Consider the following 23146-nt stretch of genomic DNA (forward strand, 5'->3'; position numbering starts at 1 on the left):
CTCTTGGCCTTCCCTTTCTCTTTTCCCTTGGCTACTAACTACGCACTTACAGCCTTCAGCTCAAATTGTAATGTCTCTCAGAAGCCTGTCCTGATCCACCAACAGAATTAGGCATTCCTGCTATGTGCCCCAACAAAACCCTTCAGATCCTCTATCCTAGGACCAGACCCTGCATTTTGATTGCTTGATTAATGTTTGTCTTCCCTACTACACTATGAATTCCATGAAGACAGGGGCAATGACAGTCTTATTCACAATTTTATCTCCAGAGCCTTGTACAGTGCCTGACATATATTAATTATTCAATAAATACTTGAATGAATTACTATGAAATTTGGGCAAAACAGAGGAATGGGACTCTTTTCTTTCCTCCTTGAAAACTGGAGTCAGTAGAGACCAACCATTGGGCTGTTCTAGAGTGGAATCGGTTAAAGGGATGTCATTATCCCTGGAGTTCTGGCAGTTGTTTATGATTGCTGTATTTTTCCCTAATTTTTATTGTTGATAAAACAAAGTAACAAAAAATGAGCTAAAGGATGACCTTGAAAGAAGACCATTCTTCCAGAACAGCCAGCAAATCGACCATTCAGGATTGACCCTACTTTTGAAAATGTTTTGTCTTTTTAAAATTTTGTTTTTGTATGGTGTGTTACAGCTTCCTATTTGCTCACTTTTGTGTTACATAGTTCTTTTTGAAAGGAAACCCATCCTCACTCCGAGGTTGGTAGTGGAAATGAGAATCTCCACATGGAGATGACATTCCCAGATTTGTTGCCTCCATTACCACTAATGTCTTCAGGGCCACAGTCCCCCAGTAACAACACTGGCATGACCCTCTAACCACAACTTTCCCAAACTTTAGAATAACAGAGGGGAAACAGAGGTAAGAGAAGGAAGCTACAACTAAACAGACTGATTTACAAGACTGAGTTTGCTTTTTCAGCTCTTGATCTTCTATGGGGAGAAGGGGAGATCAGTTTAGCAACCATCAAACTGAGACCGACACCTAAATTTCCCTGTGCTCCTAAAAGTCTTTACCTGAGAAAGCCAAGATTATATCTTGACTGTTAAACATCATTCTGAAGCCCCTCTTCCCCAAATACCTGCTCCCTTAAAGGCTATACTATCTCCCACCCACAGCTGTGGTCCTTATCTGACAGCTTGAACAGCGCAGCCATATCAGGATACAATCCAATGACAGGCACATACTGACGTGTGTGCTGCGGGGTGGGGTTTGAGGAAGAAAGCAGTTTTGGTACAATTTCAGGTATTCAGTCAAGACATAGTTACTAACACCCCTAGCAGTGTGGTGGAGTAGAAAGGGCATCCGATCTGGGGCTAGAAGGCCTGAGTTTTGTGCATGGATCAGAAACTTCCTAGCTTTGTAATAGTGGGCTAGTTATTTAGCATTTCCCAGATTCTACCATTAGATCTGGAAAATAAGCATGAGACAAATAATAGAGAGAATGTATATCAGAAGCTTCCTTTAATACTATAATGCTTAATGCTATTACTAGGAGTTATGTGTAAGGTTCTGTGTTTAGCATAATCCAGGTCAATTATGCCTCTCAAGGGTGGTTGTGAAGGTAAAATGAGATAGAAACATTTAAAAACGATGAATAAGGCATGATCCCCACTCTCAAGGAAGTTTCAAATTGCTGGGAAGATGAGACACAGGCACAAATAATAGAAAACAAAGTAGTATTTGAAAAATACCCTAAGAATGGAACAATGTAGGATAGGAATTACATACATTTTTCTATATATGGTATATTACCACTAACACAGGAAGTTACTTCTTAGTTTCTATTAAGATGTTTATTTCACTGATAGAATAAAAAGAGCTAATTTGCCAGCATCCTCTGCATGCAGAATCAATGGGCTTATTTTAACTTCTATAAGCAAGGTCATGATTCTTGTGCATTCTGAATTGGTAAACGTGGTGCTCAGTCACACAGGACATTCTGAAGTGGGGAGTTTCCTATGGATGCTATACGTCTCATTCTGCTTCTGTACAGTAACGTGGGGCCTTAAGTTACAGAGATACATCAAGGTCTGGTGCCATTCCCAGGCTCCATGAGGATGAGAGGAAGGGCGAGCACCCCGCCTTCTGCTCCAGCTGTACCTTTTATCAATAGGATGCAACATGCTCAACGGCAAAAGGGCTCCACTCTTCACTTTGAAATAATAGCTGAATTCATATCATGGTTTGTTTTGTTAAGAGGTGAAATAGAGCAGAAAAAAGGAAATTTGCTTTAACCATGCTCCTTGGGGAATATATCACAATAAAAAAAAAATCACAAGAGAGCTTTCCCTATTCCCAGGCTACTTACAAATCATCCCTTTAGAACATATTTAGGTTTAGGGAAATAATTCATTCTTGAAATAAAACCTAATGACCTACTGTGAATTAAAAACCTATTGTGTGTTAAATATATACCCAGAAGTACAGAGAAGATAAAGTTACCTCAGAGGGAGAGGAGAGAGATTTTTAAATCATCTTTAACATTATTTTGAATCAAACATTTTTAAGATATGAAAGAAAATGAAAAGGAAAAGACATAAATGAAAAGAGTTTTTTCCTTCTTTGGTCAAAAAAATAGGAAAAGTCAGCTCAAATTCAAATTTAAACAGTACCATGAGACAATTAGAACTGGTATTTAAAGTAAGACTCAATTTTAACCCTGATCTTTTACAAATTATAACTGAATATATATGAATGTGCCTAATGTATAAAGTATAGAGCAGACTTACGGAATTTAAGTCAAATGATCCATCATCCATCCATTTATTCATTGTTGAATGACTATGTGCTCAAAATGTGTTTCCTGGACCAACAACATTAGCCTCACCCGGAAGCTTGTTAGAAATGTAATTCTCGGGCCCCACCCCAGAGCTACTGAATCAGAAAATAGGACGGGGCTCAGCAACCCATTTTAATAAGCCCCCCAGGTGATTGTGTTGCATGCTAAAGTTTGAGAACCAGCCTTCTAGAGTGAAAAGGTTAAGAGCATGCTCTTTGAAGTCAGAGAAATTTGGGTTCAAATATTTGCACTTAGACTTACTGTCTCTGTGACCTGGAACAAGTCACTTAATCCAAACCTTAAGTTCCAAGTTAATAAATAGAGACACTGTACCTTTCAGAACTATTGTTAAGATTAAATGAGGAAATACATACAGATGAGATCTATAGTGTTTATACATCATACACACAATGTTTGGTGCATAGTAAGCACTCAGAAGCTGATGACTGTTATTTTTCCAGGCATGGAAGACCCTGTTTTGGATGCTGCAGGGAACACTGTGTTGATCAGACCTGATTTCTTTCTTCAAGGACCTCAGTCTAGAAGAAGAGTTACACTATCATACAAGTAATCACGATACAAAGTAGAAAGTGTTAGGTGGTGAAACAGTGGTGTATAAAGTGTCCTGGGAGATTGGAAGAGTGGAGGAAGCAACACATGATGGAGCTTTTTCAAAGAGGAAGCTTTTGACTAAGCACAGATCAAGGGAAGGGCATTTCAGATGAAAGGAATGGGGGAAGAAAGTGAAGAAATCATAGGATACACTGTTTGGCTAATGGGATAACTGAAGGGTGACCATATAATTTATTGTCTAAACAGGGACACTTCGCGAGTGAAGGGCGCATCATTAATAGTTAAGTCAGGACAACAGATTTCAAGAAGACCATGTATGTGGTCACCCTGGAGAACAGGCTGTTGGGAAGATGAGTATTGAAAATAGGGATGGCTAGTGGGCTGAATTTGTGCTTCAAAGGGTCCCTAAGGACAGGCTGAGGGCTCTGTTTTTTAAGTCATGGGGAGCTGCTGAAGGTCCTGAGCAGGGAGGTGACCACAGTAGAGTAAGTACTTGGGAAATTACTTTGGCAGTGCCGTGGAGGCTGCTGCAAGAATGGAGAGGAGAAAATGGATGAGAGAGAGATTTCCAGAAATGATGAGATTTTGAAATCAAATAAATGTGTCAGACAAAGAGGATGAGAAGTTGAACCTAAGGTAATATTTCAAGCCTACATCAACAAAAACAAGGAGATCAGGAGAAGGGGCAGGTCAGCGTGGAAGTTATCATTAACTCACTTTCAGACACAAGGTGCTCAGTTTGATGGGCTCTGTTCCACACAACATGTAACTGGGTCCCAATGTGCCACCGAGATGGGGACACATGACAACTGGTTAGAACTGAGTTCTTATTTCAGTAATGCTCTTTCCATCTCTCAAAAAACAAGGCATTCAATATCTTGATTTAGCATATAAATTCTTTATTTTGTTTACATTTACCTTATTTAATGAACACTTAAAATTGGGCAACAATGAATGCTTGTGTTGTGCTTAACATGGACCAGACTCTTTTCTAAGTACTTCACAAATATTAAGATTTAATCCTCATAAGAATCTTATGATGTTAATATGATTAATATTATCCCCACTTTTCAGATGAAGATACTGAGGTACACAGAAATTAAGGGAAGTGCCCGAGATTATAATCTATAAAGTGGTGGAGGCCCAGATGGAACCTAGCTGGTTGCCGACTGCCTTCCTCACCGCGGCACCGGCGGTTTCTTACACCAGAGACATCCTAACGGAATTTGATGGAACTCGGAATGGAAAACTATTATTTAAAACTTTCCTGGGGTGTTTTGTTGTTTATTTGAAAAGATTTTTTTGAGGCATTATTTCCAGTTACAATTATCAAAGTGCTTTCACAGACGCAAAATAAATAGAGCACTTACTTCTTATAATACTTTTGAGCAATAGGTATTCACATGCCAGAGAGTATAAAATTGTCACAATTGCAAAAACACATAATGACACATTTATTTGGTTTCCAAGTCTCATCATTTCTACCCTGGAAATCTCTCATCTATTCTCTCCTTTCCATTCTTTTTTGTTTTGTTTTTTTTGAGGAAGATTAGCCCTGAGCTAACTGCTGCCAATCCTCCTCCCTTTGCTGAGGAAGACTGGCCCTGAGCTAACATCCACGCCCATCTTCCTCTGCTTTATATGTGGGAAGCCTACAACAGTATGGCATGCCAAGCAGTGTCACGTCTGCAACCAGGATCCAAACCGGCGAACCCCGGGCCGCTGGAGTGGAACGTGCACACTTAACTGCTCTGCCACCAGGCCGACCCCTCTCTTTTTCATTCTTTTAGCAGCCTACACAGAGCTACCCAAGTCATCTTCCCCGCCAACTACTCTACCACAGTCACTTCCTCGCTCAGGAACCTTCCTTATGACATAATTTCATAATGTCAGATACCAAGTCACAGAGTCAAGATTCAAACCTGAACACGATATCATCTTCCAAATGACAGATGACCTCCGAATCACCTTTATTGTTACTATTTTTAACAGTGAGTGTGGGGTAAGGGTGGTAGCCCGGCAGGGATTTTTGGTAGAAGTTCAGGGATTGTCAATACAGGAAAGCAGGAGGTGGCTGGGCCTTTAGAACCATTTGGGGGGTAAAGAATTTTTTTTTTAATCTGGGAATCTCACAGTTGCTGGCAATAAGAGGGGTCAGGGCAGGGATGGCCCTGAGGAGAAGAAGAGAGTGCCTTCAGGCTGTGGCTCACCAGGCAGGGACGAAGGCAGCATTCAGGGCAGCACTCCTGGGAATAATCAAGCCTATGGTTTTGGCAGGAGCAGCCCGGCATTCCATCTCTCAGTGATGCAAAGAGGAGGGCAAGACCCTCCCGCTCCCCCCAGAGGCCAAGGGACTAAGCTGAACTGTTAGAACAACAGAGGCCGAAGGCATGCTTCCCAGTGAACTTTGATAGCTGAGGAGAAGAGAGAATCAAAATAGAAACCACAGCAGGAGGGAGCCACAGAGGCATCCCCTCTTTGAGGAAGGCTTCATCGAATTTAGATGCCACCCTCCTGAGCTTTTACAGCACCCAGCACTCATCTCAATCACAGCTCTTATGTGATAAGCATTTGCTTAGATATCTGCCTCCCCCACTAAACACTGAGCCCCTCAAGAGCCGGGATCTGTATTATTTGATGGTATCCGCAACACTTAGCCTGGCACAAAGCAGGTGCCCTGAATAAAATGCCTGTGAATGAATGAATGAATGAATGAAACGAGGGTAGAGCTTTGGTCAACTGGAGTCATTATTTTAGAAGGAGGCTTATGGCTCATTTAGTTCCATCCTATTGTTTTAAAGACGTGAGACCCAGAGAAGTTAAAGGGCTTGCTAAGGTCCCACGAGGGGTTTAGCGCTAGAGTGGGGTTCAGCGCTAGAGTTCGACTGAGAGCCCAGAACACATGGGCTGATCCTTTCTCCTCCTTGCCCTGCTAGGAGCATGGAGACGGCTCCCACAGTCATTTTTATGTTTGTTGGCTGGTTGTTGGGAATGCAAAATACATTTTCCCATGGAGACAGGTTTTTTCTTCTTCTTTTTTTCAAATGGTGGTTCGGTTCCCAGGCCAGGCCACAAAAGCCTATTTACCCCATAGCTGAGCTCATCTATAAAACCAGCGGTAGCTCGGAGGCCTCACTGAAGCCTCAGCTCCAAGCCTGAGGTCTGGGGGGCAGGTGGGCAGCTGGCTCTGCAGGGGGGAGGGCAGAGCTCCCTGGAGCAGCCCAGGAGCATGGGGCGGGGGCTGGGCAGGGGGCCCAGGCGGCAGCTGCAGGAGGCTTCTGAATGCCTTGGTGGTTCTTAAGTGGATTGTTTGTAAGTTGGGAACTGTCTGTACTTAGAAAGGCGGATTTCAAGAGGTAGGGGATCCTATTTCACTTGAAGGCCCACAGTAATGAGGGTTCTTTATTCGCAATGAAGTAGCCACTAATTGGAAGGACGGGCTCAGGAGGCCCGTTGGAATTTTGTACTCCTGGACCAGAACTGAGTAATATTATGCAGTAGCCTGGCAACCCCTTACTTCTGCACAAAATTCATATAAAAATCTACCATGAAGCGTCTGTCTGACATTCATGGTGTTTATTATTAATAATCATAATAACGGGGTGGCTTATATACAGCATTAAGTTGAGAAAGTGAAATGAATTCTCAGTTTCCTCAAGTTTTTTTTTCCAAGCCAGATTAGGAACATTTGGAAAATCCTTACTCTCAGAGAGGGCTGAAAGCTTTCATATTTACCCTGAGGAGACATGGCTCCAGTTTCTAAGGGCTCATCCAAGAGATGATCTCTTTCCTTCCTCCACCTCCTCAGAGAGGCAGAAACATTCCATAAACTCACAAATGTTGTAAAAGCAAATGTATGAAAAAAAATGGTGTTAATGGAACTGAAAAAGTTATGGTAGGGGAATCAATTATAACAAGGTAATACAGTTAGCCTTTCTGGACTTAATGAAATGTGGTCAACTACATTGGAATGTTCTGGTGCCCCCTGGAGGATTCTAAAACCTAACAGGACTGGTTATTTAGTACCTTTCTTCAGATGGCTTAGAAAATCCTACATAGGCACTGGGTTTCTTCTCCCAGGCTCAAATCAACTTAACCTGACTCTATCACATGCAGAGGGACAAAGCAGGAACTAAATGTAACATTTAAAAGCTTTAACCCACCATAAGTTTGTCATTAGAATGTAGGTTTTTGGATCAACGACGGAATCTATTTTGGGTTTGCAAAGTTTATAAATCCAACAGTGCAAAGTTCACAGTTACATGTGTAATCTCTCAATTTTTCTGGGCTGAGTGTTTAGTGAATGAGGAAGTTTGCTTCTGTGAACCTTTGTCTTGAGCAGACATTCTGGAAAGTTAAACATTTAGTTTCTAAAATTTTACTGCCCTGGTGTTCCTCAGGGACACGACTCCAGTGCAATGATGACCAAATGGCCACGAGAGCTGTTTATTCCATAGCCACAGAGTAGTCAGCAGATGTGAGGAACCATTGTCTGACTTCAGTAAGCTCCAATAATAATAAGCTCCAATAATCTAATAGGATTATAGCTGCCCATCTGCCTTGTCTCCAACCCCCAATTTATATGAGAGTGGCTGAAATCACTATCTTGGTGCATAATGTGACTGATACATCTGAAAGACGCAGACCAGGTCTCACTAAATGTGCAGAGACACACTGGTACATTACTGTAACTATATCACAATAGTTACAATATAAATACAATATTATATGGAGTATTAATATAAACTTCTATTGCTATCACTTTTTTTCACTGCCATTCCTTCTATTCCATCATATACCAAATGCTTAATTTCTTACTTTGAATATTACAAAGGAGTGCATTAAAGTTCAAACCATGAAGTCATCAAACATAACTTCAGACTTTCAGAAAAGCTGCAAGATTCTTTGTATTCCTGGATACCCTTCACCCAGATTTCCAAAATTTGTCTTTTTTTTTCTAAATACACATACATACAGTTTTTTTTTCCCTGAACTGTTTAAGAGTACATTGTGGATACAATGTTCCTTTATTCCTAAATACTTTGGTGTGTATTTCCTAAAAATAAGAAATTCTCTTACATAAACACTATAATTACCAACATCAGGAAATGGACAATGAAATAATATTATCTAATCTACAAACTTTATTGAGATTTTATCAGTTGTCCCAATAATACCTTTTATAGCAAAAGAAAAATTAAAATTATCCATTACATTCAATTGTCATGAATTTTCAGTTTCCTTAAGCTGGGCCAGTTCCTCGGTCTTTTTTTGCACAAGCCAGGTATTTTATAGATTGTCTTACATTTGGGTTGTCTGATGTGTCCCTGTGATTACATTAAGGTTATATGTCTCTGGCAGCCTACTACAAAAGTGATTCTGGCTTTTTCTCTGTGTAACATATTAGGAAGCACATATACTGTTAATTAGTCCCATTACCAGGAGTGTTAACTTGAATCTTTGGGTTAAGGTGGTGTTTGCCAGGTTTCTCCACTTAGAGTTACTATTTTACCCTTTGTAAATAAAAAGTAGCTGGTAGGGATGTACTTTGAGACAATGTAAATATTCTATTTCTTTTCAAAGTTTCACCCATTAGTTTTAGCATTCATGGATGATTCTTTCCCGTATCAATTACTTTTATGATTGCTTGCAAAAGGTGATTTTCTAATTTCATCATTTCTACTACATTTATTAGTAGACTTTCTACTAAAGCTTTCCCTTCTCCCTCATTTATTTGTTTCTATCATTGTAGCTCATGGATTCTCAATTTATTAAATAGCATTAAATTTGCTATCATTATTTAAATCAGTAATTTATTTTAATGATTACATTATCCCAGATGTGGCCAATGGAATCCCCTTCAAGCTCGTTCCTGTGTTATTTTGACATGTTCCTATTATTCTTTAAGCACTTTCTTACTTCTTGGCATAACAAGCTATTTCAATTCTTTCCCTGGCCCAATCTTGAATTCTGCCATTTCTCCATGGAGCCCTGGTTCCTTTTAGTGGAGAATGCAGTATATAGAAACAAAGATCTTGGCTCTAGGTATGCTCATTGCTACTGGGGTGAAATCGCTTCAAGGCCCTCTCAGAGCACAGAGGTGGAAAACGTTTCTACATACACATGCACTCATACACACAATTCACATATAATATTATATCCATGCACATGTATACCATTTACATATATATGTATGTATTACATACACAAGTGTATGTATGTGTGTATGTATATGTACTAGAACCCGTGAGTTCACATGTGTATCTCCAATTTCAATCCAATACTGCTGTGTTCATTCTATCTTTTCCTTTTACTATAATGGTAGCTCCCTTTTCCAAAAGTGCAAAACCTGAGCCCATTATCCGTAACTTATTTGTTCAATCCTAGAATGTACAAAAAATGATTTCGGAATTGCCAATGTATACTTCTGCAAAAAGAGAGCTCTACTAACTAGAGCTCAGTATTTGTTTAGAGTCATTTTTGTTTTTAGCCAGAGAGCATATGGTTACTACTTGGGTTGCTTTTCCTTCCTCCTTCTTCAGTGTGGTTATAGTATATATTTGAAATAGAATTTGTTTCTTCCGGTTGTCTGTATCCAATTCAACGGTCCCCCATCATCCTTATGGGTCTTATTTAGCTTCTATTTATTTATCCATTTATTGTTTTGATATGTGAATTGTTAACGTAATTCCACAAGGCAGGTCTGTACAAACTGGTATGTTGAGAAAAGTGTTAGCCCTCCTGCATTCTCTCTCCTTTTCACCCCACTGTCACCCATATCTTTTAGGTAACTAATCTTATTAGTCTTTGTTTTTTCATTCCCGTGCTGCTTTTTCCTCAAATAAGGGGGTAAATGTATATTTTCTCATTTCTCCTTCTTTGTTACACAGAAGGTAAGCTACTCTTTCCTCTTAGATTTTTCATTTTATATATCCTGGAAATCCTGTCACAGAGGTCTCCTCATTCTCTTTCACAGCTGCATAGTACTTCATTGGGTACTAGGGGTGGGTAGTTGATTTAACGACCCTCCTCTATATGGGCATTCAGGTTGTTTCCAATACTTTGCAATGATAAACAATGCAGTGCTGCATTAGCTAATCCTGTGTGTGTATATTTGGGACTGTATCTTTAAGGTCAATTCCTAGAAGTGGGATTGCTGGGTCAAAAGGTAAACGCATAGATAACTTTGTTAGAGACTGCTGAATTCCCCTCCAATAGGGTTGTACCAATTTGCATCCCTCCCAGCTATCCACGAGAGTTCCAGTTTCCTCACAGCTTTGTCTAGAGAGCATGTGTTATACTTTTAAAATTTGCTAGTGAAATAGGTGAAAAACGATATCTTAACATAACATTAATCTGCATTTCCTTTATCATGATGAAGTCAAATAATTTTTCATAGGCTAAAGGCCATTTTTATTCCTTTTTTGTAAATTATCTGAGCATGTATTTTCCCATTTTTCTATGAGATTTTTTACCTTCTCTCAACTAAAAAAATTTTCTCTTATATTAGGGATATTATCCCTCTAACTACAATATATATTGCAACTATTTTCTCACAATTTGTCAGTTATCCTTGGATTTGGTTTATGCTGTACAGAAGTTTTTATTTTTATTTAATCAAATTTATCAATCACTTATTTTATTGCATCTGGGTTTTGAGACATTGGAAATTCATGCACACCCAAGTTAAAGAGACATTTACCCATATTCTCTTCTAGTATTTGTATAGTTTTATTTTTTACATTTAGCTCCCTAATTTATTTGGAGTTTATTTCTGTGCAAAGTGTGAGATATGGATCTAATTTCACCTTTGTCAGTTGTCCCACCACCATTTCCTAGGAAGTTAATTTTTGCAGTGATTTGAGATACTATCTTTATCACAATATTAAAGCCCCAGATGTACTTGGGTTTATTTTTCTATTTTCTCTTCTGCCTGATGGGTCTGTCTGCCCATTCATGTGCCACTACCACATTGTCTTAAAAGGAACTTTAGTAAACATATCTGGCAGGCTAGTTTCCTCCTTGTAGCATTTCCTTTTCAGTGTTTTCTGGGCCATTCTTACATGTTTATTTTTCCCATTCAAAGTTTACTACCAACTTGGTATTTCTATTAGGTTGTTTAAATTATATTGCAGATAATTGATATCTTTATTATGTGAGTACTCTTATCCAAAAACAAATGGCATCCTCTGTTTGGTCAAGTCTACTTTTATGTTTTTCAGGGAGGTTTTATAGTTCTCCTTGTAAGATTTTACTTATTTCATGTTAAATTCACTCAAGTATTTGTTCTTATTTATTGCTACTATAAATAGAGTTTTCTCTACCTTTATATATTCTTTTACCATCTACTAATTTTACTGAAATCCCTTATTACTTGATTTGGTTTTACCATTGATTCTTTAGGGCTTTCTAGGTCCGTGATTTTATCATCTGCAAACAGAGATAGCTTTACTTCTTTTTCAATTCTTGTGCCTCTAATTGGCTTCTCACGTCTACTTGCATTGGCTAACACCTCTAGTACAATGTTGAATGGCAGTGAGACAGTAGGTAATCTTGCTTTGTTTCTAATCTTAATGAAAATACTGCTAGTGTTTCCCCATTAAGCTGGCTTTAAGAATAAGATATGTTTATATTTGATCATATTTCTATACATTTTCAGAAAATACCCATCAATTCCTTTTTCCTTGAGTGATTTTATCAGGAATGAGTGTTGAATATTGTAAAAGGCTTTAATCTATGAAAATAACTGTATGATTTTCTTTCTCAGATCCATCAATAAGGTATATTAAATTAATGGATTTCCTCATATTGAGCCATCTTTGCACTGAGCTATCTTTGCATATCCAAGTAGAGAAATCCCACTTGGTCATGGTGTATTATTTGCTTCATGTGTTATCAGATTCTATTCTCTAATATTTTATTCAGAAATTGTGCATTCATATTCATAAGTGATACTGGTCTATATTTTTGTACTGTTTCTATCAGGATTATGTATGGATATTATACTTGCCTAATAAAAACAATTCAGAAATTTTCCTTCATTCACAATACTCTTAAAAAATTTATGGACGAGCTGGCCTGGTGGCATAGCGGCTAGGTTGGCGCACTCCACTTTGGTGGCCCGGGGTTTGCCAGTTCAGATCCCGGGCACAGACCCATGCGCCGTTTATCAAGCCATGCTGTGGCAGGCATCTGACATATAAAGTAGAGGAAGATGGGCATGGATGTTAGCTCAGGGCCAATTTTCCTCAAAAAAAAAAAAAAATTATGGAGCATTGAGATTATTTGGTTTTTGAAGGTTTGGCAGAATTTCTCTGTAAAAGTTCTGGGTCTGGTGCTTTTCTTGTAGAGTAGTTCCTTGATAACTTCTCTATTTATTCCAGGGAATTTTTGTGTGCAAGCTTTCTGTATCTAATGAGATCAATTTTAGTCAACTATCCCATAGGAAACTATCCATTTCATTTAGGTTTTCAAATTTGCAGAGAGATCTGCAAGGTAGATTCTTATGACATTTCTAAATTCTTCAATAGTTATTTTCCTCTGACATTTGAGTACCTGGGCTTTCTCCCTTTTTTTCTTGAGTTAGCTAGTGGCTTACTTAATTTATTCATTAGAATTCTGTTTTTCTATTTTCTCCCTCAATTTCTATGTTATCATTATTTTCCTCCTTTTTTTGAGGAAGGTTAGCCCTGAGCTTACTACTGCCAATCCTCCTCTTTTTGCTGAGGAAGACTGGCCCTGAGCTAACATCCATGCCCATCTTCCTCCACTTTATATGTGGGATGCCTACCACAGCATGGCTTGCCAAGCGGTGCCATGTCTGCACCTGGGATCCGAACTGCTGAACCCCGGGCCTCCAAGAAGCGGAACGTGCGAACTTAACCACTGTGCCACCGGACTGGCCCATCCTCCTTTTTCTTTATTCTGGTTTATTTCTTGTTCTTTTTCTAGCTTTTAAAGTTAAGATTTCATTTATTGCCATCTTTAATTTTTATTAAGTGCTTAAGACTTTGATTATTCCTTTGATCATTACTTTATATGTATCAGATTATGGCATGTGGTATTTTTCATTATTATTTTTTAGAAATTAATTTCAATTTACATAGGAATTTTTTTTTTTTGGTGAATGTTTCATGTGCGCTTAAGAAGAAGTGTATTTTCTATTGTTTGGGTATAAAGTGTGATATATATTCTTATTGATTATGCTATTTAGATCTTCAATATCTTTACTTATTTTTAGTCTACTTGATTTGTCTTATACTAAGAGTGGTAAGTTAAATTCTCCTATGAGCAGGTATTTCCTTCTGTGTCTCCCTTGCATTTCTTGTAGTTTTTGCTTTATAAAAGTGGTTGCTGTGTAATTTATTGCATAGATATCCTTCATTGTGAATTGTGGTGTTTAGCATTAAAGAGCATCCTTTTAGTCACAATGTTTTTCAAAAGTCTACTTCTCTGATAGCAATATTGATACATCTGCTATCTTATTATTTTCATTTGCTTGGTATACATTTGCTTATCCTTTTATTTTCAGCCTTTCTTAATAATTTTATTTTGGATAGAGCATATAGTTGAGTCTTGCTTGGTGAGTCCAGTTGAACATCTTTTCTTTTAATAGGAAGTTAAGCCAATTTAAATTTATTGATAGACTCATAGGTTTGGTCTCAACTCTGTCATATTTTGGTTCATAATTAGTATGCGAGTTATGTTACATTTTATGTTTTATTTCTCTGTTGTGTTTTATTAGTTTTTTACTTTTTATTTTATTGACACTATTCTGTATGATACTGTGATGATGGATACACTAGATTATACATTTGTATAACACAAAGAGGGAACCCTATAACAGAAAGAGTGAACCCTAATGTAAACAATAGACTTTGTGTGATAATGTGTCAATGTTGGTTCATTGATTATAACAAATGTACCACACCGATATGAATATCGATGGTGGGGGAGGCTATGTATGTGGTGGTGGGGGGTGGGGGGTGATGTGTGGGAACTCGCCATACTTTTGGTTCAATTTTGCTGTGACCCTACACATGGGCATTTAAAAAAATGTAGGTACCTGCGGGAAAAGTGAAAAAAAACAGAGATGATAAAGATGAAAAAATGTGAAAACTATGTTTCAGATACTTTAAAAAACTGCATGTCTACCATTTGTCAACCACATTAAAAAAAAAAAAAAAAGGAAGAACAAAAACAAATTTTCTTATTTGAACTGAGCATGAACCAACACTATGGAGAGATTTGTACTGAAGACAAAGTCAGTTCACTAGCCAAGTGACCGGCATTTCACACCACAAAGCTGGAGAGCTGTGTCCACCTGGGGGATGGTGGCAGGTGTATTCCAATCTAGTCTTTTGCTACAGTGGGCTCTGGAAAACATTCCTTTCCAGTCTACTACAGCATTTAAATATGGTATTACTTTGCGCCAAACAATGGATCATCAATTGTGTTCTCCATGAGGTGTTGAGAAAGAGTAAACTCAAGGAAACAAAGACATTTGCGCCACTGTTCAGGCCTCTTGAACAAGCCTGTTCCCTGCCTTATAAGCCTAGAAAGGAGAAGTATGCTGTTTAAGGAAATGATATGAAGAATGCAACTTGCAATGCTGCCTCTCTCATTTTTTCTCCTCTTGGCTTTTTGCTACTAAAATCAATTAACTTCATACCAGAAAGCAAGCATCATTTTGTCTCATTTTGAGAGGGAAAAACACTTGTTAGTTTAATAGATAAGTAACTGAACATTTTGTGAAAATGTCATGAAAGAAAACCAATTGTTCTTGCCCCTACTTGACAAAGCTTCATGTCAGACAACACTCTAAGGAGTCAGCTAAAGACAGCCTTCCAATAGTGCCATACTTGCTTTTAGAACTTTTTCTTTGTGGTGCTTGTGTGACACCCAAGCCCAGCAAATACACATTCACAATCTTTTTTTTTCTACTGCAGCATTGGTCACTGTTCCATTTATTTACAAAGTTAGTTATTCTGAGTTAATATATCAACATTTTTGTCTCAAATATTACATTACCATGAGTCTCTTTGGAGCTACTGACCCATGCTTGTGAACAGGCAGATACAGTGCAATACAGTGCGAACACCACATGCAAATTCAACAACTATAAGCAGCAGCACATCAAGAGCCTGAAGACACATGAGCTGAGATAAACCAACACCATCTTTGAGGCATGGATGAGCCTTGAAGAATGTATAGTTAGAAAATAAAGGGATTTCTGTAAAAAGCATGCTAATTAATTTCAATATCATAATACTATGTTTCAAATTTCTGTAAAGCATGTGGACCAAATGTTTTACCCTCTCAAACTATCAAACAGATTATAGTCTATTGAAGGGACTGCTGGGGAACACACTGTTTTTTGGGAATGAAGCTGAAGAGCAGCCTGTGTGTGGTTCATCAGAAAGGCCTCAGGCTGTGAGCACAAGAGGTAGGCAGAGTTCAAAACAACAGCCAAAATGGAACCACAGAATTGAAGGATAGGAGCAGAGGTGGATTTATATGAAACTAAAGAAGCCTGAGTTTCCCGGCCCCTTCTAAGACCTTGCGCCTAATTTTGTATTTTTTTTTTCATGAAGAGAATTCCAAATATTATATAAGCCTGGGTGTGTAAAATCTGGATCTGCCCTGAATGGAAGGTCCTTAGAAATCACTAAGATGGACTGTCTGATTTTACAGGTGAAGAAACTGAGTGTCCGCAAGGACAACTTGCTGAGGTCAAAATCTGGATGTCAATCATTAATTAAAAGTCAGCCTTTCCTTTTGCCCCCTGTAGAAAGGACTGCATTGTACTACTTGGTTACACTGCAATAACTGCCCTGGCCAGGCCCAGGGGCTCTTTCTGAGGGAAACTGCCCCACCCACAGCCTCTGCTGAAGGAGCAATCCTAGCCTATTCCCTGAGGAGTGGCTTTGTGGTTTACCCTGTGACCCTGTCCCTCGCCCCACCTCCATTCCATCAACAAGCTGATTAGACCTGGGGTTGTCACCTGACCCAAGGGAGTCATTCCATCTGAGTCAATGACCTGTGAGGTCATCTGGTATAAAAAGCTCTGCTCAAACACAAAAGACATTGATGAACTAGCCCAATCAAATCCTCTCTCCTGGAAGTCGGAACTGTGGAATATGGATAGAAACAGACAATTCACGGTGGGGAACTAAACAAGACACAGAGCCAGGGAGTGGCTGTGCACCCAACTAGGAAGCCCTGAGTTCTCTCTGCTGAGGGAGGGACAGATAAGCCAGTTCTCAAACCCTGGGGGATCCTCGAGTTCTGGAGTCTGAGGTCTAGTTGCATTGTTCTTCCTGAAAGGCCCAGCATGGTGGCTCCAATAGCTGCTCTATTTTCTAGTTCCTCTTTATAATCCTCACCCCCCACGCTGACTACCACTCCTCAGAGAGCACGATCCTGTGTAAGGGGCCATATCATCAGAAACTCTATGTTTTTGAAAACCTTGATAGCAAAAAGTAGGAAAACGGCCTTCAAAGTGAGGTCTGAATTCATCTTTGAGGAGAAATTGCTCCTTTGTTTTCGGGGAAAGCACTTTAGTAGGTCTTTGGTTATACAGAGGCAAAGCCAAGGAGATACTCTGGAAAGGAGGCAGAAGGGAGAGAGGAGGAGTAAAGAGCTCTACATTATAAAGTAAATGCTAATCTTCTTCATGGGTGGACTGGGCGTCTCTCATGCTGTTTCCCTTTAGACAAGTAAGACTTTAATCTTCTCTGAGAACCTCAGTGGGAGGCAAGACAGGGCCAAGGGCACCTCCAGGTGGGAGAGTGAAGCTGTCTCCTGTGACATGGGGACCTGTTGGATATGGAGGAGGCATCTTCCGGAAGTGGACTCTGATAGTGCTTGGCTATTGAATTCTATGAGAAATTACACATCTGCACTATAATTCTTTTCCCTTAGAGAATGACAAGGAATGACCTGTAGAAAGCAGCCTGGTGGACGGCAGGCTGACAGCTGACTGAGGACACAAGTGACAATCACAGTAGAATTGAGAAACACAGCATTCCTGAGGGATTCCCAAGAATGCTTGGGTAGGGACTCCTGGGAAAGCCCTGTATCTCCAGGAAAAAAAAGGAAAAGGGCTTGGAGTATCATTATTTCATTGTTAAAGTGAAGTGTGACCACTATATTCTAGAAGTGAATGGGACATTTGGGTTTCACTTAGTTTCAAAGAACCTAACATAGTCAGTAATTATAAACACCATCTAGTATCATCTATAAGCCAGCTCTGGTGGTCTTGTGGTTAAGATTTGGCACTCTCACCACCATGACCTCGGTTCCTCTCCTGGTCAGGGAACCACACCATGTGGCTGTTCGGTTATCATACTGTGGGCGACTGCATGTTGCTGTGATGCTGAAAGCTATGCTACTGGTATTTCAGATACCAGCAGGGTCACCCCTGGTGGACAGGTTTCAGCGGTGCTTCCAGACTAAGACAGACTAGGAAGAAGGACCTGGCCACCCACTTCCAAAAAATTGGCCATGAAAACCCTAGGAGTAGCTGCAGAGCACTGTCTGATATAGCCCCAGAAGGTGAGAGGGTGCCGCAGAAAGACTGGGCTGGGTTCTGCCCTGCTGTACACAGGGTTGCTAGGAGTCAGAATGGACTAGATGGCACTAACAACAAAGCGTCACCTATAAAAACAAAGGAAGAGTTTTTAGGCATGAATAAATGCATGTATATATGAAGATTAAGTATATGCATCAATTTTCATTATTTTTTTTAATAAGCATCAGAGAATTGACTCAAATGGAACTAAATAATTAGGAAACATAATTCACCCTTTAGAGGCAGGACAGCCTCCAAAGTTGGCTAATTCAATGGCTCTGTGAAGTCCTAAAGGACTGAAGTTCTTTCCAGCTTCCTGTTTTGTCCTTCTCAGCATGCTGCCTTTGCCATCAGCTGGCACCCTTCACGGTTTCATGAAGGGTGAGGCAGTTCCAGATGTTCACATCCATAGACATGATAACACCAGATAACGACACCAGAGCACTTTTTCTCTTAGGAGTGACAGCGCTTTTCCCAGAAGCCTCCCTACCTAATTGATTTCCTCTCACCTCCCACTAGCCAGAATCGGGTTACCTACGTATTCTTAAGCCAGTGAGTGGCAATGAGAATGGGCTTATTAAGACTGTCTGAGACCAGTGGTTCCCAAACTTGTGCATACAACAGATTCACCTGCAGTAGTTCATTAAAACACAGGTTGCTGGGCCCCACCCCCAGAATTTCTGATTCAACAGGTCTGAGATGGGCTCAAGAATTTCTAACAAGTTCCTAGGCAATGCTGATGTAGCAAGTTGGGGACCACACTTTGAGAACTACTGTCTTAGACTAACCACTTGGAGCAGAACAGATGTTGGGGAATCAACCAAAAATGTCCTGAGAGAGAACTTTATCAGAAGAGTATTGTACACATTCTGGAATGATATATTTCTATAAATTTTCTTGTGAAAATTAAAGTCTGTAAGTTGTGCATGTGACAAACAATACTGATTGTGGTATACCACAAGCCAAAATATGGAAGTAGAATACAAGCTAATGGCCTATTACAGAAAATGTGGTTTGAGTAAATGTCACCCATTGTCACAAACATCCACCCATCCTGCCCTGCACACTGTGCTACCTCACCCCCCTCCCCTGCATACTTCTAGTCTCTTTCTCAGGGCTGAGGCAATATCAGACGCCTACCTGCTGAAGTGGTATCGGCCTCAAGCTGTCTCTTGGCAGAGGAGACAATATGAGCAAAGGAATGAGGGTAAGAAACAGCTCACTCTTTGGGGGAAACTAAGCAGCTGGATGTTTTTGCAGCATTAAATATGAGGCTGGAAGTGGTATGAGGTAAGGCCCTAGATTCGGACAAGAGCAAAACCACAGAGGGCTTTGTGGGATGTTGAGGAGCTTGAACTTGATCCTGTGGCCTCAGCAGCCACTGAGCAGAGACGTGATGTGGTTGGATATGGGTTTCATTTTGATCACACTGGGTTCTGTGGAAGGCAGACTTGAAGTAGGGAGGTGTGGTAGAGACTGGGAGTCCAGGTGAGAGTCACAAGGCCTGAAGGAGAGCCAAGATGGTAGGCTTACAGAAGACACAGATCTAGGAAATAGTCAGAAGGTCAAAGTCTGCAAATCTAGTGATCTGTTAGAGGTAGAATGTACAAGAAAGTAAGGCATCCAGATGTTTCTTGGGTTTCTAGTCTTACTGAGAATAAAACAGTGAGCTGTTACCAGGGTGGTAATGGGGTGACGATACAGGGGCACAGTTTCAGATGTACTGTATTTAGAGTTCTGACCCATCTCTACATGAAAGTAGGAACGCTCAAAAGGCAGTTGGGCATATTAGGAAAGGTGTGAGGGAGAGGGCTAGACCGGAGACAAAGATTTTGGCGTCAACTGTAGTTAAATTAGGAGTATGAATAGATCACCTAGGAAAAGCATGAAAATTAAGAAGAGTATTTAGCCAACGATGGGTCCTTGGGAAATGCCAACATTAACACAGTGAACAGAAGAGCAGGCAGAAGAACAGAAAGACAGCAAAGGTGGGAGGAAGACTAGGGTATAGTATTTCAGAATCAAGGTCATAGTTTGAAGCAGGAGGGGGTGGTCAACATTGCAAAATACTTTAAAGAGGAGGTTCCTTAAGGTCTGAGAAAAATTGGTAGGATTTGTACTTTGGGAAGTCATAGACATTTCAGGAGAGTGCCTGGGCTAAATGATAAGGAGGTGAGTAAGTGGAGACCATTATTTTTTTTGAGAGTTTTGATGGAGGCATGGTGATGAGCTGAGAGTAAGGGCAGAGGATTAAGTTGAAGAGGGTTATGAAGGTTTGGGATAGTCAGGAGAGGCAATTGTTCTTTAGGTGTTGTCAGACGGTTGACACTGTCTGTCTAGACCTGGGGTTCTTTCATTTTCCAGAGCATTTGCAACCACAAATCCAGCAAATTTTAAATGTGTGTGCCACTGGATCTCAGGAAGGCATCTCTGAATAATGCTTAAAGGAACTAATAGGTATATGTGTATTTTGCAAAAATGGCCACAGCAATATTTCTAGTTCCACATCGGAGAGACTTTGTAACTAACTGCCTTAATGAATGGAATGCAAAAATGATGCTGTGTGACTTCCAAGGCAAAAGGTAATGCAGCTTCCAACTGGCTCTTGGTCTGGGGATGCTACCATGCTGTGAGGAAGCCCAAACTGCCCACATGTCTAGTGGTTGCTGCTGGATGCTAGTTGGGTTCTAAGGGCAGGCATGCTGAGAAACAAAGCCAGTCTGAAGCTGCATTGTCCCTTGCCTTGGAAGTCACAAGGGTCACTTCTGTGCCCTGTCTGAATTCCTGACCCACAGAATCTGTGAGCATGATAAATGGCTGTTTTATTCTACTAAGTTTTGGAGTAATTTACTCAACTATAGTAACTGGAACAGCATCCAAATATCCATTCAAGTGAATATGAACATTAGGGAGAAACAAGATATTCCTGTCTCCCAGACACAGTTATAAGCTATATCGGAAGTTACTGTTGAATACAAGATAAAATTTTTATTCATTTCCCAAACTTCAGCTTAAATGTACCCTAAATGTCTATGTCTAAGCCACAACTTTATCCCTAAAGCGTCCTTTATTCAAATAGTTTACTAACTCTGAGGCCTCTTGTTTGTTATTATTTCTGTATTCATGATAATTAATATTTTATCACATCTAAATAGCTCCCCAGTGTGCTAGCCTATTTTCAAAATTAATTTGTTGAGTCTTGATATTACCTTTTTCTACTCATGGGCATTAGACAGACAGACAGATATACCCATGCACTGCTTTTTTTTTCTTTTTTCTTTTTTTTGCTGAGGAAAATTGGCCCTGAGCCAACATCTGTTGCCAATCTCCTCTTTTAGCTTGAGGAAGATTGCCCCTGAGCTAACATCTGTGCAATCGTCCTCTATTTTCCATGTGGGTGGCCACCACAGCATGGCTGCTAACAAGTGGTGTAGGTCCACATCCAGGAACCAAACCTGGGCCACTGTCGTGGAGTGTGCTGAACTTAACCATTAGGCCATGGGGATGCCCCACATTGCTTATTTTTAAAACAAGCCTTACTAACATGTCACCAGACATCAAGAAAGACACCCTATATCTACCTCTGCTTACCTGAAACCATCAAAAACACTGGGTTTATTCCCAGAAGTACCATTCTGAAATAACACAAGTATAAACTATGGGGATTTACCTGCAAAATTTCCAGAGCAATAAACCATAAGTATTCTTCAATATTGCTAATGCACAGAATCTCAAAAAATACATGTTGAAATTGTTCTGCGTAAATAACAGATCTGAAATATTTTTCATATCATAAAGAGTAAATTAATCAAAATCCTCTTAGTAATTTCTAAGAAATAGCTAAGCAACGCTTAAGAAAGCACATGTACATAATAGCATATTTTAAAACACTGATCATGGTTTCTATTTAATTTCTGTTTTCTTTTTTTGGAATTGAATTGCAAAAATTGAGATAATCATACTCTTTACTTCTTGGGACATTATCTCTTTTCTAGTTTAGACTTTGAGCATATTGATGGTTAAAGGAAAAAACATAAGATTTCTTTTTCTTTTTTCTTTTTTTTTTGGTGAGGAAGATTGGCCCTGAGCTAACATCTGTGCCAATCTCCCTCTGTTTTGTATGTGGGATGCCTCCACAGCGTGGCTTGATGAGCAGTGTATAGGTCCCATGTCCAGGATCCAAACCTGTGAACCCCAGGCCGCCAAAGCAGAGTGCACAAATTTAACCACTATGCCACTGGGCCAGCCCCTAAGATGCCTTTTTTATCCCACTGAGTAGATACTAAATATATCACCACACCCCCCCATCCCCTACGTCGACCTTGACATCACCAGAAACTCCCTACCTTCAAAATCACCAATTCAATATCATAGTCTTTGGCCATAGCTTCCTATCCTTGGCACTCACTTTCTGGGGAATCCCCATATACCAGCCAGGGCTTTGTTTTCATTGATGGGGTTCAGATCCACTAACCTCCATTCTCATTTCCCCCCCCGTCTGGCTGGGAGTGTATGGGCATCGTCTCAACCACTCTTTTGGCTACTTCAGCATTTCTCATTTCTACTCAGGCCACAACTGCCTTGAAAACTCCAACTGCAGATGGACTCCGTCACCCACTTTCTCATGTCTGCGCCTGCAACAACCTGCATGCTGTTGGAGAAAAATCACCCTCTGGGGCAGAGTGCTGTTACCCTGCAACTGCATGAGTACAATACAAGCATCCCAGATGGTGCCCGCCTGTGAATCAGAACAAGATGTCCCTTCCTCAAGGCACTTGACTTCTCTGTCAGAAAGCTGTGGTAATAACTTGATTTTGCAAGAACAAGATACTTTACTGCCATCAGCCAGAAACTTGTCATAACATATATAAAAATCTATGATGTTTATGATGTGAACAGTGCCCTTCTTAGAAATGGAGACCCTATGCAATACACAACTTGCACAGCTGTATATGGTGGCCCTGATGACTACTCTCAACCAGGCATTCATGCCACTAAATGTTTCTTTAGTCAAATATGTCACGCATTTTCCTATCTTCTTAAACCAAAATCTTCTTTTTTCCCTTTATTCTCAGGGGATTTCTATTCCTGATACTTTAAGGAGAAAAAGGAGCCATGATATGAGAACTCCCTAATTCTCCTACCATCAGATCCACAATCTTTCCACTGTTTGTACCCATCCTTTCTTTCTTTCCTC

General features: G+C 39.9%; 1 protein-coding gene and 1 long non-coding RNA gene across 35 annotated transcripts in view; one reads left to right on the forward strand and one right to left on the reverse strand.

Moving 5' to 3' along the window:
- Nucleotides 1-23146, reverse strand: part of ICA1 (islet cell autoantigen 1) — a 142192-nt gene that overhangs the window by 59439 nt on the left and 59607 nt on the right. The window lies entirely within an intron of this gene.
- On the forward strand, nucleotides 19054-22839 carry LOC103555278 (uncharacterized). The gene is made up of 2 exons (XR_545976.2): nucleotides 19054-19156; nucleotides 22519-22839. It is a non-coding gene; the product is annotated as an uncharacterized lncRNA (long non-coding RNA).

Source organism: Equus przewalskii, chromosome 4 (assembly GCF_037783145.1).
Source record: "Equus przewalskii isolate Varuska chromosome 4, EquPr2, whole genome shotgun sequence".
Taxonomy (NCBI): domain Eukaryota; kingdom Metazoa; phylum Chordata; class Mammalia; order Perissodactyla; family Equidae; genus Equus; species Equus przewalskii.